Here is an 18,976-nt window from a genome sequence, read left to right on the forward strand (position 1 = left end):
GTTGGAGTTCAGGAAGTTGTCACCAAGGGGGGATAGGCTCTAATGCCTCCTTCCTTCTCCTATTGTGTCATATTTGTACATCCTTCAATCCTATCCCAAGTTGTTCTTAAGGGGGGATGTTAGGATATTCTGACACATAGGAAATATTTAAGTATAACTTGGTCTAGTGTAGAGTTAGGTAAAGTGTGTTTCTTTACTATGTACTTTTGTAACTTACAATCCGACGGTCACGATGTGTTCCTAGACATGAAGTGATCTGACGGTTCATTCTCTCCTCGGTATTACCGACACTTGATCCGTGGCTTAACACCCAATCGGTCCATGATCTCTATTTAAAGAGCATGGAGGGTCATTTGCAGGGTGACCGTTCATGAGAGACGCTTATGTAAATTTTCTTTCTTTTATTAATAAATTGCCTGAAGTGGTCGCGTTGGCTCAAGCCATGGACTATTTCCCTCTTTGAGGGTTTTAACCATGTCAAGAATACTGGTGTATTGATCTGTGATCTGTTTGTGAGCGATGTCCTTTGGTGTTTTGACTGAGGAACTTACCCTGTAAATTCCTACAATGGGATAGATGTGAAATTCTGACTATTTGAATCATGGTTAACTTGTAAAAGGAAATATTCAAATCCCAAATGTAGGTACCTTAAAATTTTATGTGTTTCTACAGTAGCATAATCTTGTTGTTTCCAAATCTGCTATATCTATGAGACTTAGTTGGAATTAACACATTTCAAATCCAAGCTAAAACTTGGACACTAGTATGCACACTTTCTCTCTGTGCTTTGTTAATGGTCTCTGTTTCTTTGCTTGGGAAAAAAGTGTGTGGTAATGACTTTTACTACTGCTATTGGTATAAAACACCATTCCTAATGGTAATGGATTGCGATCCATTTCACTCATGCCTCTTGTAAAGTAGAACCCTAGCCACTACTCTAAATCACAACTTCTGATGCATGATTGACTAGGAAAAAAATCATTGGCACATTCCATCATCCCAATGTGTTTGGTTGCTCACTTATCCTTGGTCCTACATTCATAGGAAGTTTGTCAGCATTTTGTTACATGGTGCCTTATAAATAACCACTTGTTTTGGATGGAACCTTATCTCTAGGGAAATAAGCAGACCAGGTGACTCCCTAGACAGAGGAGGGATGGGAGCTATTTATATGTTTGGTCTTATAAGGTTTAAACTATTTGTAAATGCTTTCTTGTTGTTTTCTTTATATAATTTTCATTTTTCAGTGCAACATCTACAGTAAGGTGTGCACATCTAAGAGGATCTATTGCATAATTGATTTTCCACCTAGGATGTTGGCAAGAAGCATGCTAGAATCCAAATGGATCAGAATCAGCAACCTCGGATTTGAAAAACTTGGTAAGGAGTTAGCAACCATTCTTATAATAGTTCAAATTTGCTACCTTTTGCCCCTCATTACTTGGTTGATATTTAAGACCGTTTTTTCTGAAATGGTATGAAAGTTAATGATGAGATTCAACATTTTAATAAATTCAAAATTTCACCTGTCCAACACTAATCATGCCATCTTTGTTGCCAATGTTTTTTTTAAGATATTTTCAATTGGTCAAGCTGAGAAAGATAGTGTGGAAAAAGTCAGATTTTTCATTATAAAAAAGCTTAGGCTTTAGAGGAGGGATATCCTGGGTGAATGCTTGTATGGGGTCTGCTTGGGCTTGAGCCTATGAGGATAGGTTCTCAGGAAAGTGTTACTGTCTTATCTACAGTTAAATAGTTTATTTTATCAATAATGTTTTTTGAAGATTTTTGTAATCTTGTTCACTTCCACGCTTCCCAGGTTCTATAATTTCTTTTGCAATGCTTGTTATGATAATTTTAAGTTAACGTAAAACCAAACCAGTGCTCTAAATTTTTGTTTTACATAGTAAAAACTATTGTTGTTGTAGCTCAATCGTCAACTATTATAGGTAAATTTGTTGTTGTTATCATAATGTCGTTATTTCAAGAACAAATTTTTATGTACTAGAGATCAAGATGTTGTTATAGAGATATCAGTTTGTTGTAGATTGACTTAGTTGGTTTGGGCTTCGATTTTACATCGATAGTAATTGGCATGGCAGTGCCGTCTTTGAGTCCATAACAGTTGGACTCATAACATACGATAACTCATCCATACCATATCTATGAAGTGGACTTCATAGGCAGATCAAGCACAAATTATCTCCTTTGATGATAGGCATGCCATACATGATGTTGACATACAACAACCCAGATCACTAAACCAGAGAGATTTCATGTGTTGTCCCACCTCAACTTCCTAATACAAGTAGGCATGGACCACAATATGGGATTGTAAATATTTGCATTACATCAACATTAACCTTGACAAATGGCTTAACACTAAACTTAGACGTGTCTTAACAAAAGAAAGTGTTTCCATGGGGTTTATTCTAGCATTGCAACAATATTAAATACAACCATGCATTAGGTGGTAACATCCTACTAAGCATTTAGATAAATTTTCTATTAATGCTATTTAATATTTACTATAAGAATACACCTGCAACATTAGCATCTAGTGAGGACCAGTATGGACAAATGGAGATGCAAATAGAGCCGTAAACTAATTTCTATTGATACCAAAATTGGAAGTACTCAGTCCTTTAATAACCTACAACTTGTTATAGCTTCTTTCAGTTAAAGAGGGTTCCTTCTTTTATATATTTCGTAAATTTTCTGCTTTTACTTTTTCTGTGTCATTGGTAAGTATTGAATCCTTTAACAACCTACAACTAGCTATAACTTCTTTCAGTTAAAGAGTGTTTCTTCTTTTATATATTTCTAATGTGTCCGCTTTTACTTTTTCTGTGTCATTGGAAAAATTATTTTTTCCCTATTAAGGAGATATAACAATGTATTCTTTCAAAGAATAAAAAAACATATGTTGATCTTTAAAGTAGAAATCAAATATGCATAGCTTGTGTTTGTTCAAAACTCTCAAACGACAAAAATAGTTCTATAACTTACATATCTCCCTAATACTATGTATTATCCACCATTAACAACATCTTCCAGCCAGGTCTAAAGACTGTCACTATAAAAACATATAATAGATGTAGAAATTTTGAATAATATGACACATATTCACAGAGATTATCCTGATTATACACTTATAAGCAGAACATGCATAATACATAACCTCCTCTACGTTGATCATCAATTTACAGAAGCAGAAACATTCACAGGCATACATAGAAGCATCAATCACACATATCAACACAGTATTTTCCCGGGGAAAGCATCTCGCTAAAAACCCCAACTATCTTTATATTATAGTGATTGAATCATGTAACAATACATAGTACAATACTCCTCACAAGTACTCAGTACTATCTCCACATGCTACACACAATACAGCTCAGATCTGATCTCCAAATCTATTCCACTGCTTGCCTGCCTCCACAACTCAATACCTGCTCAAGAACTGATGAGAATGGTTTACCAAACTCGTATTTCACCTGCAAAGAATCACTCACACTGTGTTGGACGTGAGCACAGGCTATAATACTTGGTATTGGCCAATTCATTGGCATACTCAATCCCTCTGATTGTGCAAATCATCATGCACAACTATAGTCACAACTGATAGCAATATGATCCTCTAACACTTGTCCCTGTTGAAATGAACATGCACTGACATGCAACTGAGTTAATTGGTGTATTCTATAGTTGCATTATGAGTTAATAACTTGTGAATTAATTAATAACTAATTCACCCAACTCATCTCTAGTCTATTTGCTAGTTAGACTAAATACAACCAGTTTAACAAAGCTAAACTGAACACAACTCCATCAACTGCACCTCCAGTCCACTAAACTCAACTCACTTGAGTTCTAACTGAAGTCCTGCATGCAAATATTAGTTATCCCATAGGTAACCACGTATTTCCTTCTGGGATCTACATGTACCACATCCGTAGCTCATCCTGAAGTGCTCCAAGAGAATAAGATCAAGTTTATAGTCCAAATATTATTATGAGATAATAATATTTGACTTTTCTATTTTTGAAAACCAGCCTAAAAATAGACTTTGATCACTCATACTGTGATCACTCGTACTGTGGTCACCCATATTGTGGTCACCCATACTGTGATCACTCATACTGTGATCACCCATACTGTGATCACCCATACTGTGATCATCCCTACTGGGATCAAAAATAGAACTTGCGCCATAAATTTCCTGCGGGCCCACTTAGTGAAGGCGAATCCTTTCCACTAAACTCCACCATCTTGTTGCATTCTCAACAAGCATTTCTTGTTGCACACTTTTCAACACTCCCTCTCAACAAGAAAGGCTTCCTCTTAAACCCGATCCTGTAACTCTGGAATGTTCTGCATGCAACACATCTTCCCGGTCCACTTTGCTCCAACAACACTTGGAACAAACACACTCCCAACTGACCACTCTGTTGGGCTAGGAACATACTCTGATGCTGAAGCTCTACCTGCTGCTGACAAGTGCTCCCTCTCTGACATCTGCGCTACTAAAACATCTTCATGCATCTCGCACCATTGCACACCTCTCTATGCCACCTAGCACTGTGCAAAACACTTGTGCCTCTCACATTGCTACAGCCTGCTAGTTATGCGCTGTCCTGGGATTCCCTACACTGTCGCTTTCTCTGCCGCTCCATCTGCATCCGTCTCTACCCAATCAGCCAGTTCCTGCTACTACACATCGGGGCTCCCGGAGCAAGGTCTCATCCAAGACGTTGGGTACCTCAAGGATCCTGCCCCTCCTCTTTGGGAAGATCACTCTATATCGCCCCACCTCCTACCTGGAGGTATGGCTGCATGCGATCCCTCAACCCACCTGGCTCGAAGTTTCCCCCTACTAGAGGTCTCTGGATGAGTAGATGTCTCTACTCGATATCCTCTCAGCTTCCCCTGTTATTGCTCCTCCACAACCTCCTGAAGCCGCTGCACCAATCGTGGCTCCTCCACAATCGTCTAAGACTTCTTCTGGCTCTGCATGTTGAAAGGTAACATACCTTCCCTCTCAACCACCAAGTCTCCATCAATTGCCTCGCTGCTCAAGGCTTTGCATGCATCTTGAGCCTCAAGAGCATACAGGTTCTTAACCCGTGAACGCTCCTCATGACAAAGAAAGCATCGCACTTTCGATTTGTCAACCTTCTTCCCACCACTGGAAGAACTGGATTCGAAAAAAGAACCCTTCTCCTTCACCTTCTTCACCTTACTCGCTAAGGCACATTTCTCCTCATCATGCATAGATGAAGAACTGTCTCTGGTGCGCCGTCTAATCTCCTCCTGCATCATATCCGACCATAGTCGTTCCCAATTTGGCAGTTTCTCCCTTCCATTCACGGAGTCCTGGTAGCTATGCAAACTCTTAGGAAGGTCAAGGAGTGCTAGACTCACCATCCTCATCCGACAGTCACCCCCACACTTCCCAACTCATCCCGGCATTGGGTGAACTTCGTGAGATACTGGGGCATACTATCTCCGTTCTCACACTTAATTTTTTTGAGTTTCTCCCTTGCTTTGGAATTAAATTCGAATTCCACCAGCTCAAAACTCAACCGCTTCCGATCTAGAATTCGTGAGAACAAAGTATTTCTTGTACAGAGATCGACTGTATGGGAATTCACCAGATATCTCACCTTCCAAAAGAAGGATGAATGCAGAGGCTACCTGGCCCGATTACAGACTCTGCCTGAAGAAATAAAATGTAAACACTTTCTGAATAATAGATCTGATGATCAATCCCGCTTTGATATCCTGTAGAACTTTTTCTACAAATCAACCAGCTCTGATACCATGTAGAAATTTTGAATAATATGACACATATTCACAGAGATTATCCTGATTATACACTTATAAGCGGAACATGCATAATACATAACCTCCTCTACGTTGATCATCAATTTACAGAAGCAGAAACATTCACAGGCGTACATAGAAGCATCAATCACACATATCAACACAATATTTTCCCGGGGAAAGCATCTCGCTAAAAACCCCAACTATCTGTATATTATAGTGATTGAATCATGTAACAATACATAGTACAATACTCCTCATAAGTACTCAGTACTATCTCCACATGCTACACACAATACAACTCAAATCTGATCTCCAAATCTATTCCACTGCTTGCCTGCCTCCACAGCTCAATACCTGCTCAAGAACTGATGAGAATGGTTTACCAAACTTGTATTTCACCTGCAAATAATCACTCACACTGTGTTGGACGTGAGCACAGGCTACAATACTTGGTATTGGCCAATTCATTGGCATACTCAATCCCTCTGATTGTGCAAATCATCATGCACAACTATAGTCACAACTGATAGCAATCTGATCCTCTAACACTTGACCCTGTTGAACTGAACATGCACTGACATGCAACTGAGTTAACTGATGTATTCTATAGTTGCATTATGAGTTAATAACTTGTGAATTAATTAATAGCTAATTCACCCAACTCATCTCTAGTCTATTTGCCAGTTAGACTAAATACAACCAGTTTAACAAAGCTAAACTGAACACAACTCCATCAACTGCACCTCCAGTCCACTAAACTCAACTCACTTGAGTTCTAACTGAAGTCCTGCATGCAAATATTAGTCATCCCATAGGTAACCACGTATTTTCTTCTGGGATCTGCATGTACCACATCCGTAGCTCATCCTGAAGTGCTCCAAGAGAATAAGATCAAGTTTATAGTCCAAATATTATTATGAGATAATAATATTTGACTTTTCTATTTTTGATAGCCAGTCTAAAAATAGACTTTGATCACTCATACTGTGATCACTCATACTATGGTCACCCATACTGTGGTCACCCATACTGTGATCACCCATACTGTGATCACCCATACTGTGATCATCCCTGCTAGGATCAAAAATAGAACTTGCGCCATAATTTGCCTGCGGGCCCACTTAGTGAAGGCGACTCCTTTCCACTAAGCTCCATCATCTTGTTGCATTCTCAACAAGCATTTCTTGTTGCACACTTTTCAACAATAGAATCTTAAGAAACTGAAAATAATCCAGCTACATCCAACACAACTCTCCATTCGAATCTGTTTTTTAGGAACATATAGAGAGAGATATGAATGCCCCTCCACTTCTTTAATTTTCATCTTGCCTTCCTGCATCTTTAATTCTTTCATTGATAACATGTCTTTGTTACCTGTATATGTGTTAGAATGACATAAATTCAAATTGTGCTCTTCCCTTTTTTATTTGTTTTGTAGTGTACCTAGGAGGATAATATGGGGTACCTAGTGGAGGTACCTAAGGGGAATAATAAAAGATGTTTAGGTGCTTAGCAGTTTGTATCAAAGCACTTTTTTGGTCCACAAATGGGGCATAATTTCTTTCTATTTCACAGGTTTTCAGAGGAACAAAAGAAAAGAGGGTTGCGACACTTCGATCAATTTATGTAGCTTTGCTGTAAAATTTGAAAAAAACAATTGATATCTGAGTTCCTCTCAGAGAAACTTCTGATTTCAAAAGAAAAGAATCATCTCAATTGGAGTTCGGGAGGTCAAGATATCAATGATATGAAATCAGATATTTTAGGGTTTTTTCATGACAACTGTCTAAACTGTGGAGCTGATATCTTGTGACAGGTTTATCAGATTGCCATTAGATCAACACCGTTGGATATAGGATTTTCATAGGTTTAATTCAATATATTATATGTTGTGCTTTCGATCAATAGCCTCTATGTTATAGCCATGAAATTTTTTATTCTCAAAACCTAATGGACCTAAAAAATGCCAATGCTAATGTTAATGAAAGAAATCGGCTAGGTCTACTCTATGACCATATTTTATTGGATTTAGATGATGATTGTGATGACTGGTATATGGACATTTGTCATTTTTGGGATGATAATTATTTTCACCTTCCATTTGATGACTCTACTCCACCTTATGAAGAGAACATATGTTGAATTTTCTTAAGCCCAACAAAAAGACAAAACATTTCTTAGTAAATTCCTTTCGGTAAACTAAATTAAACTGCAGATTATTAAATAAATTGCACATTTGGGACTTTAACAGTTAATAAAATAAAATCAACAGAAGCAAGTAGACATCAATTTTACACATGCACACAAATTTCTACCCTTCATATCATCTTCTTATTAAATAAGATCAAAGCTTAGAAGCGCTTTCCTAACCTGAGAAATAATGTGTCTGCTGAGAAAATTACAAGCTATAGCAAAACTGGGCAAACTGTCTGTAAAAGAAACATATTGTCTAGCTGTTGGGTTATCCTCCTCTTGTTTTGTTTTAATCTGCTTGCACTCTGCTCCCTTGAGCTGCTCTCTAGATGAAAGTCCTTCTTCACCCTTGCTAAGATCTCCTTAAGTCATTGTCCTTTATGTCTCAAGTTATTAATGTCTCTTATGTGTCTTCCTCCTTTACCTAGCCTAGCTTTTATAAACTTGAGTTGTTGACTGAATCCATAACCTTAATTTCCAAAGTGATAATTGGTTAAGATTAGATCTCACCTCACTTGAGATCAATGGTCAAGATTCATCTAATTCATTAATACAAATGACGCTTGTATTTCATCATAATAGAGTTACAAAAAGCATGAATAGGATTCTACTGGAAAAGGCAATAATTTTTTCCACCACTACAAGTTCAGTGGTCATTGGGAAGCAAAGTGTTAATGACTTCATTAAAGCTTCACCTTAGAAACCACACTACCAAGAGGAGAGTGTGAAGAGTGGATTAAATATGATCAAGAATTCCTTGCATCTCCATCCCAAGGAGTAGAAGTTATCCAAGGAGTTGTAGTAACAGAGGAGGTCAACCTCACCAATGAAGAAAGTAGTTGTTCAATGGAAGTATGAGAGAGCAGAGAAGTATTTTAGAGATGGGTTGACATTTCTTTTATTGCGATCTAGTTGAAGAGTGACTCACCAATATATAAACTAGATTACTAGTTATAAAGTCACCTACAAGCACCATGTAGGGGTATGCAACATTGTAATTCAATTGACACAGTCCTAGAGAATTTTTTCCATGCTAAGATGTAATTGGTTGTAGCAAAGAAGGTTGTCACGTGACCTTTTATCAAATTTTTACTTGATGGCATAGCTTGTTTGGGTCATGCTAAAGAACAAGATCAACTTTTGACTTGGTTTCATTGATTACCAAGATTGACCATATCCAAGTTTGAAAGAGATGGGAATGGCTATTAATTGTGGAGTTAAAATATGGAGATTGCTCAAAACTAAGAATCAATGAGCAAATTTTTTCATTGCATAAACAAGCAAGTAAAATATAAGAGTGAAATTTATAGTTATAATTCTATCCAATAGCTATACCCATCAGCCAATGTTAAAGCCATGTTCCAGAGAAGTAGAAAGAAGGCACATTGAACTAGATTGGTTTTTTGTAAGATTTTGAAGACTAAAGAGCTTCTCGATGCGAAGATGTGATCTAAAATGGATATGTAATGTCCCCACACCCAAATGATTGAAGATAACTTTGAATATAGAAATTTGATAACCCATAAAAGGTTGAGACTTTCATAGATAAGTTTCCCCCAATAAGACAACCAACAACTGCATTATTAATTAGATCATGTTTAGTCCTTTCCTTCTCAATGAAGAATTCTCTTCACAATATATATATATATATATATATATATATATATATATATATATATATATATATGTAGTTTAATTAATTAATTAATTAATTATGTTTGATTTTTTTTCTTAGCAGTGCATTTTCTTAGTAGACATTATTGTCTCCTCTCTTATTTTTATTTTTTCCATTTCCATTGCATAATCATGTCAAGCAATAGTATCAATGCTTCTTTTGAAGAAAAATTGTGATATAAAGTGGTGCTAAGGGTTCAATGGTTAGCAAAAGAATTATTATAAATTATGTAATTTGTATTGGAATGGAAGTTATATAGGGATTCAACTCCATTTTAATAAAAACTCCTAGCAAAATAGTGGGGCCTTCCATTAGTCTAGAACAATGGCTAAAGAAAGTGAGAGAGGAACACAATGACAAAGGCTTATTACCTTCCACTTATGCATCCAATGAAACAACAATTAAAAGTTTAGTCCCCAATGCAACCAAGATATTGCTGAAGATAACAATAATGTTATTGCTACCACCGTTTCCTCCACAATTCCTTCAAGTTCAATGCCCTCACTCGGTAGGCTCATTTGTCAGAAGATAATTTTTCTAAGTGCACTTGTTGATTTGTTTAATATAGAGTAGAGAGGGAAATGATCATGCTATAGCAAGGTTTCAACTTGCATGTGAAACCCATTTAATGATTCCCATATTTTCACCTATCCACACACAATCCCCTGCAACCTAGATGTCTACTTTGTATTTCAATGTGCTAGAAAATAGTGTTTACTTTATTTTAGATCTTATTTTAGCTCAACTGGATTAATCCTTTCTTCCAACAAACAAGTGAAAAGAACAAATTCATGAACTTGCAACGAACCAATAAACATGCCCAATTTAAATGTTGTAGGATTGACAATTTCACTAAATTTTAAGTAACTATAAACACAATGCAATTGTAAATGTCTCTTAATATCAACTCCCATGAATAAAATTGTAAATGTCTCTTAATATCAGCTCCCATGAAAAAAATTGTTGAAGTGGATGGTGTTATAAAGGATGAGTCCTTGAATTTACCCTTAGATTTCTAAGAAAGATAAACATATTGAACTTCACATCTAACAATTGATTATGAGAACATTTCTCACCACTTTTAACACTAAGCCACACATATTGGAATACCACATGCCAACATAATATAGATGATATTGCAATTGCCCCACCTAGAATTTTGAGTCACTTTAACTTTAATTCCCTTTCCCAAAACTTGAACCAAGGGTGCACTGTCGATCTTCATTTGGTTATGGATTGAATCTAGGAACTTAATTTAAGTTTGAAAACTCAAGTTCTCTTCCCCCAAAAACCATTTTCTTTAATTGGAATTAATAGGTTGGCCCTTCGATAAAGAAAAGTGAACCAAATTTTTTTGTAGATTGAGAATTTTAGGTGACATAGGTGTAGATTGTGTAAAAAACAATATTACAAGATGAATGCTTTCACCTTTGAAATAATTATTAACAATAGTACAAATGTCTTGATCTATCTTCACTACATATACCAAAATTGTAAGGTCAAATTCCTTGGGACTAGAGTAAAGGAAATTCATAGTATTAGGTAAAACATCACCAAAATTTAGCACAATGCCATCAATGCTATGTATACAATTATTCTAACTTAATTAAGTTTGTTTTTTAGACTGAGGGGCATGATCATGCCCCTCATGTAAATGGATCTTGGGCTATATTTAAGCCTAAGCCCTCATTCATTGTAATCATCCATCAACTTATTATATATATATATATATATATATATATATATATATATATTTTATATATATATATATATATATATATATATATATATATTGCTGAGTCTGTCTACTCCATCTGGTACCAGAGTGGTCGATGCCTGCAAACACACAAAATTTTGTGTTCGGTTCATATTCCTTCCACCCACCACCATTCTTTGCAGATGCTGCCAACCACTGACACCATTGAATCTTTAGTCGCCTTGTTTCTTTGTAGCCATCAAACCGTAACCCCCACCTGTGTCACCGCTTACATTTCCACCGCATTTTACATTACCATCGTCTATCTCAGTCCCTTCGACCATCCTACACGTCATCTTCCGTCTTTCCTTCCTACTTGAAACATCGTTGTCTTCCTTGTCTGCTGCTTGTCACTCCTACGTGGGCTGCTGCCACCACTCTGTCAACACAACTTTCATCTGCCCACAACCCCACATCGTGCCCCAAATCGTGTCTCTTCCGACCATTCCATTGTATTTGTCAACCCGACACCACTCCACCAGTTCCCATTAACAACCGCCTTCAATTCAAAGAGCAGGTCAAAAACCAACATTGAAAGGTTATTAGTCATGGAGCTTCAGGTTCAAACTGAGTTGTTTCCTTTTATCTCGATAAGTATATAACTATCAATTATATGCTATATTATATATATTAGCATTTAATTTTTGCATGGTGTGATTAAATTCGTTTTGTAGGCAAGACTTAAATAAATTATAACTTCATAGTTACACACTATATTGTATAATTTTAAGTCATATAAATTAATATATGTAGATATATATTATTTAAAAAAATACTACATAGTATTATATATATATATATTATATATATATATATATATATATATATTATATATATATATATATATATATATATATATATATATATATATATATATATATATATATATATATATATTTATTTAAAAAAATAAATAAATAAATTAGGTCAAATTAAGAAAAATGTTATGTTGGATAAGTGTATTCCACCTCATACCGCTCAATGTTTTCATCAATGTCGATGACTAATTTTAATAAAATATCGATAGATCTTGAGACTAAGGTGACTGGACATGACGAAAAAATCGAGGAGCTCTAGGATACAACAAAGACAATAGAGAGTCAGCTTGATCAGAACACTAACAACTTTAAAAAGGATCATGCAATCCTTTCAAAGAATTAAAGAAGGTAAGTGTAAACGTTGTGGTGAAAAATGGGACCCTAAACATAGATGTTCTAATGGAAAAGAAACCAAGAACTTGTATAAGTGTGAAACCACTAATGATTCAGACAATGAAGAATCAGATGTAGAAGAAATCGAAGATTCTCCACAATTTTCTCTAAAACCAGATAGTGAGAACATTCTGCAAATGTCATTATCAGCCTGACATGTATATCACAGGCCCAAACATTAAAGTTAAAAGGTCATATAAAAAAAGCAATGTAATGCTTCTAATCGATACCGATAACACCCACAAATTTTTAGACTCAATTACGGTGAAAAGGATCAACATTTTCACATTTCCTATGCCCAACATGAAGGTTATCGTAGCTGATGGTAAGAACATTGAAAAAGAAGGGAAATGCTATAAATTCAAATTACAGAGTCAAGACTATAATGTAGAATCTTCATTCTACATTGTAGCATTAGGAGGAGTTGATGTGGTCCTAGGGATCCAATGGCTACAAATCCTAGGCACTTACTCTGCCAATCATCAAAAGCAATTTATAAAATTTAAATGGAAAGGGCAGAAATACAAGTGATATGGGTTCCAACAACCTGAGAATCAATTATAAATGAAAATGATGAAAATGATTAACAAAGAGTCACCTAAAATATAGGAACTAATTCAAAAGGGCGAGAAGGTGTTCCAAGACCTTCCAATGAAATTGCCTCCTATAAGAGAAATTGAACATACAATCAAAGTCAAATTAGGATCAAATCCCATCAACATCAAATCGTATCGACATCCACATCTTCAAAAAACCGAGATTGAGAGGTTAGTTCAAAATATTTAAAATGTGGCACTATCGCAAAAAGTAGAAGTCCATATGTTGCTCTAGTTGTATTAGTTCGAAAAAAATATGGATCGTTTACGTTATGCGTAGATTACCGAGGGCTAAACAAGATAATGATTAAGAACAAGTTTCCAATTTTGTTTATCGATGACATGCTGGATGAACTACATAGAGCTACATACTTCTCAAAATTATATTTGAGATCAAGGTACTACCAGATAAGGATAAGGTTGGAAGACATAGCAAAAATTATGTTCCGTACACATGAAGGTCACTATGAGTGTAAGATAATGCCTTTTGGTCTAACTAATGCTCCAACAACATTCCAAACCACCATGAATGAGACACTCCATCCATATTTAAGGAAGTTTGTGTTAGTGTTCTTTGATGATATTCTAATTTATAGTAAAACATGGAAGGAGCATCTACAACATTTAGAGTAAGTTCTCATGATATTAAAAGAGTATCAATTTTATGCCAAGAAATCCAAGTGCACTTTTGTGAAACAGGAAGTAGAATATCTCAAACATATAATATCCAAGGAAGGAGTAAAAGTAGATCCTAGTAAAATCAAGGTTATAAGAGAGTGGCCCAAACCAATTAACATATCCAAGTTAAGGGGTTTCTTAGGGTTAACTGGATATTATCAAAGGTTTATTAAATACTATGCCGATGTAACTACTCCTCTGACAAACCTTCTAAAGAAAATTCATTTTGTTGGGATGAGGAAGTAGAAAAGTGTTTTGAAGACTTAAATTTTTTTATGTCTAAAGCACCTGTATTAGTAACTCCTATTTTTTCAAAACCATTTATAATCAAATGTGATGCTTCAATTTTTGATATAGGAGCAATATTGATGCAATATGGTCATTCAATAGTTTTCAAAAATAGGAAGCTCAATAAGAGGGAACGTCTTAAGTCTACAAACAACAAAGAAATGCTTGCGATTATGCACGAACTAGCCAAGTGGAGACAATATCTTTTGGGAAGTAAGTTCTCCATATGAACAGACCATAACAGTCTCTAGTACATCCTCCAATAGAAAACACTCTCTGAAGAACAATAAAAATGGATTGAAAAAATTGTTGCATTTGACATGTAGATATTAGATAAAAAGGGAAAGGACAATGTCGTGGTAGATGCTCTCTCAGAAAAAGTGAAGGAACATCCTTGTTTGCAGTCTCAGCTATAATCCATAATGGCTTAATGAAATCAGAAGTGAGTATGCAAAAGATATAGAAACAGGTGTTATAATCAATAACTATAATTCAAAATTTGAATGGAAAAACAATATTTTTGTGGTACAAGGGCAGGATTTACCTAAGTCCAAATTCCAAATTTAAATTCAAGTTTATCAAAGAAGCCCACGATTCACTATCAACCGGACATGTAGGTTTCTATAAAACCTACTATAATGCACGTCAATCATTCTTATGGAAGGGTATGAATAATGATATTAAAAAATATGTAGAAAAATTTGATCAATGTCTGCGTAATAAAGGTGAGAACTTTATAAACCAAGGTCTGCTCCACCCCTTAAATATCCCAAACCAAAAATGGGAAGAAATATCAATGGATTTTATTGAAGGAAAACCCATGTCAGACGAGAAAGATAAAATTCTTGTAGTAGTAGGCAAACTCGCAAAGTATGCACACTTCATAGAAATGAAGAAATGAGATTCAACAAAAGAGATCATCAAGATATTTTGCAAGAATGTCTACAAATAACATGGATTTCCTAAATTCATTGTTAGTGATAGAGATCCCAAGTTTAAAGGGAATTTTTGAAAGGATATTTTCAAACATATTGGGATATACCTCAACATGAGTTTTGCATATCATCCTCAAACACACGATCAAACAGAAACTGTCAATAAGTGCTTATAAGCTTACCTTTGTTGTTATGCAACAGATAAAGAAAATAAGTGGGCTCAGTGGTTACATCTTGCTGAATGGTGGTAAAATTCAATTTATCACACTTCCGCAAAGATGACCCAATTTCAAGCTGTGTACAGATATGAACCTCCTAAATGGAAGGACTTGGACATTTATGAGACAATAGTTATATCAGTTAAGGAACAGTTAGAAGAAACCCAAAAAGTCTTTCAAACGTTAAAATAAAATCTAAGTATTCTAAGAAATCGAATGAAGCAACAAGCCGACTGACACATAACAAAGAGAGAATTTGAAGGTTGAGAATGGGTATTTGTTAAACTTCAGCCTTACAAGCAGTTATCCCTAAAGCAAAAAGGAAAAAACAAATTGGCACCAAAGTTTTATGGACCATATTATATTAACAAAAAGATCATCCAAGAAACATACAACTTAAGCCTTCCAGATAATAATCAAGTTCACAATGTTTTCTATGTATCTTATCTTAAAAGGGAAGTGGGCAAACCAATCATCACAGACAATGCTTCCGATATTAGATGATGAAGACAAGTTCATATTAGAACCAAAATGAATTGTTATCACCAAGGAAAGGAAGTTGTGATCTCGAGTAATTAAAGAATACCTGATCGAGTGGAAGAACTTACCAGAAGAAGAAGATTCTTGGGAGACAAAAGCATTTCATCAATGACACCCATTGTTATGCATGCTTTGAGGAAAAATCATTTCATCAACAACACCTATTGTTATGCATGCTTTGAGGAAAAATCATTCTTTTGAGAGGGAGGCAATGTTATGTATACAATTATTCTAACTTCATTAACTCCATTTTTTAGACCAAATATCATGCCCCTCATGTAAATGGATCTTGGGCTGCATTTAAGCATGAGCCCTCATTCATTGTAATCATCCTTCAATTTATTAATAAACTATATATATGCATTTACGTTTATTGTTGAGTCTATCTACTCCAATCAACCACAAAATAAGTAATTCTTAAGTATGATTACTCTTGAATATTAATCTTGTCAAGTGGGGTTAATCAAGACAGTTAAGTGGACCCAAGAAGAGTTCACCAAACAATAGACAAAAGTACCACCTCCAAAAAGAAACCAAATCAAGATAACACATTTCCTAAGGCAGGCATACCAATGCATAGATATAGAAAATAATGGCCACCAAATCAAGTACTTTGTAGATCTATTAAATATGCATAAAGAGTGATAAGCATAGCCATGAAAAAATACACAATGGATCCATGTCAAAAGACCGCAGCCATGAGAAATACACAATGGGGCTACATCTCGATATATATAAAGTACTAGGAGGGTATATGGAGCAAAGGAATGAACAAACTAATCCTCCATGAAGTACCAAAATCATGTGAGTAAGAGTGGTAGTTTCCAACAACTCGAGCAACATCATTAAAGATATTACTAGAATGGGACAGAAATTTAACAAAGAGGATATTACCAACATGAATCGATGATGTTTCCACTCAAAAAAAAGATGTTTTCATAGATTGAACCGGATATCAAACCAAATACCGCAGGTACAAATTTATGCCATATGAATAAATGAGTTGAATTCAAAACACAAGAGTAATCATTTGTTTACTAGTCATTGATGTATATCACTAACATGAGACATCCCACCATTGATGGTAATGGGAATCAAGGTACTAATTACATTCTAACAAGTGCAAATGATTGGGATGAATTCAAACACTTATAGCATCTATCAATCAAGGGACGTGATGTATTCCCACTATCAATAGTGATTGAATCTGCCACTAATGGCAAAAATCCTCAAGTTAATAAATAAGACTCGAGATCGTGTTCCTAGATAAAATGAGTGATGATGATGGCACAAAATGTAATGGAAGGAGGGTATTAAGGCATCCCCCATCAACCAACATGAGTGAAACTATATGGCATTATTTGGAGGGAACAAAATGAAGAATTGTTAAGACACCACCAAGTGTGTCTCTTGCATGCACCAAATGAAATAACATATAGAGAAGACCCTATAACAAACAACCAATAATGAAGACATTGATAGAAGTGAGGAATCCCACTAATGGTGCAAATGAAACCCAATGTATTGAACAAATCCATTGTGTGAATATTTTCAGGAAAGAAAAATCAAACATGTTTCACATTAAAAAAAACCATGTTTACATCAATATAGATTAACATATATGCAACTTCTAGCATTTAACCCATGGTATCTAAACATTGATAAATTATATCCATCTTTACATATATTACTTGCACAAACCAATTTTCTTCATGCCAAAAAAAAATCATAACCCAGGTGCTAGGAGACTCACAAAAAAGCATAATAAATTAATTGTGTGACAAATAACCATCATCAAGTAGAAAATTTAACCCCCAGAAAAGTGGGTTGGAAAACCTTCCTATTGTCATGCAAAAAAAAAAAAAAACTAAAAGAGTGGATCTATCCATAACTCCAAGGGAAAAAAAATTGGAATTTATGTGGCGCCTTTGCTTGTAGACCGAAATTTTGATGAAACCGATTCATTGAAAGACCTTCCTTTGACAACATCAAACTACATTGTTGAATTCCGCGTGCAAGTGGGAAAAAGTCCCCTGTTGGAAAAGTTCCAATGAGTGAATATATGTGTTGACATCGAACAAAAGGGAGATCATTCAATCAATGACCAATAATAAATGTCGTTGTTGAGCACAAGGTCACCTATCAATAATGAAATATGGTCACTTTCTACTCTAGGTTTGACGCTCAATGTGTTGTAGTTGATGAGAGTAAAAAATTCAGTAGAAGTAAATGGAGACCTTCCACACTGACATGAGTATATAAGAAAGATACTTGTTAACACATGAAAGTGCCTTGACAAATGAGAAGGTTGAAAAATGAGTCAGGACAATTGAAAAATGGTCAACATAGAGTTAATTGTCATTGAACATAAGCATGACATAATGGTGACCGAGTAGCATATTCTCAAGAATGGATAGTGATATAGGCTTGCGACATAGGAGGAATCAATAGATTTTTCGATATGATTGGAAGAGTAACCAATCGAATGAGTAAAAAATCTCAAAAAACAAGGTTCACCTCTTAAAGTCATACTATAACTCAAACTAATGAGAGAAAAGTATCTTAACTTGGTTCTTTGTACAAGGGTGACATGACTTATGAGCTTCAACATTAAACTGAAACTCACTTCTTTCGATCCCTATTTTTTCATATTTTAATTTTTTCAACTTTTTCATGTTATTAACCTTGAAAAATGAATAAAATAATATAATATATGGTAGATACAATGAGTGATGTGGGAAAGAAAAATAGTTTAAGCACTTGGAACATACCTATGCTTAATGCAAGAGAGGCGTACAATATATGGGCACTCGAGGAATATGTCTCCAAGAATAAAAGGTGTTGATTTACAAAAGAAAGGATGCAAGGCTAGCAACTAATGATAATGCATAGAAAAAGGGCAAAAGAGAACAAGTTGAAGTCAACATTAGGCTCAAAAGTGGAAACAATTAAATTCAATGTATTAATAAAACTACAATGTCAGCCCATGGGAAATGGCCATAATAAGCTTTAAAAGGAAGTAATGAAACTTCATTAAAAAATCATGGTGGGATT

This window comes from Pinus tabuliformis, chromosome 8, assembly GCF_031772625.1.
Source record: "Pinus tabuliformis cultivar Carrire ecotype Pingquan chromosome 8, CPIR1, whole genome shotgun sequence".
In the NCBI taxonomy this organism is placed as follows: Eukaryota; Viridiplantae; Streptophyta; class Pinopsida; order Pinales; family Pinaceae; genus Pinus; species Pinus tabuliformis.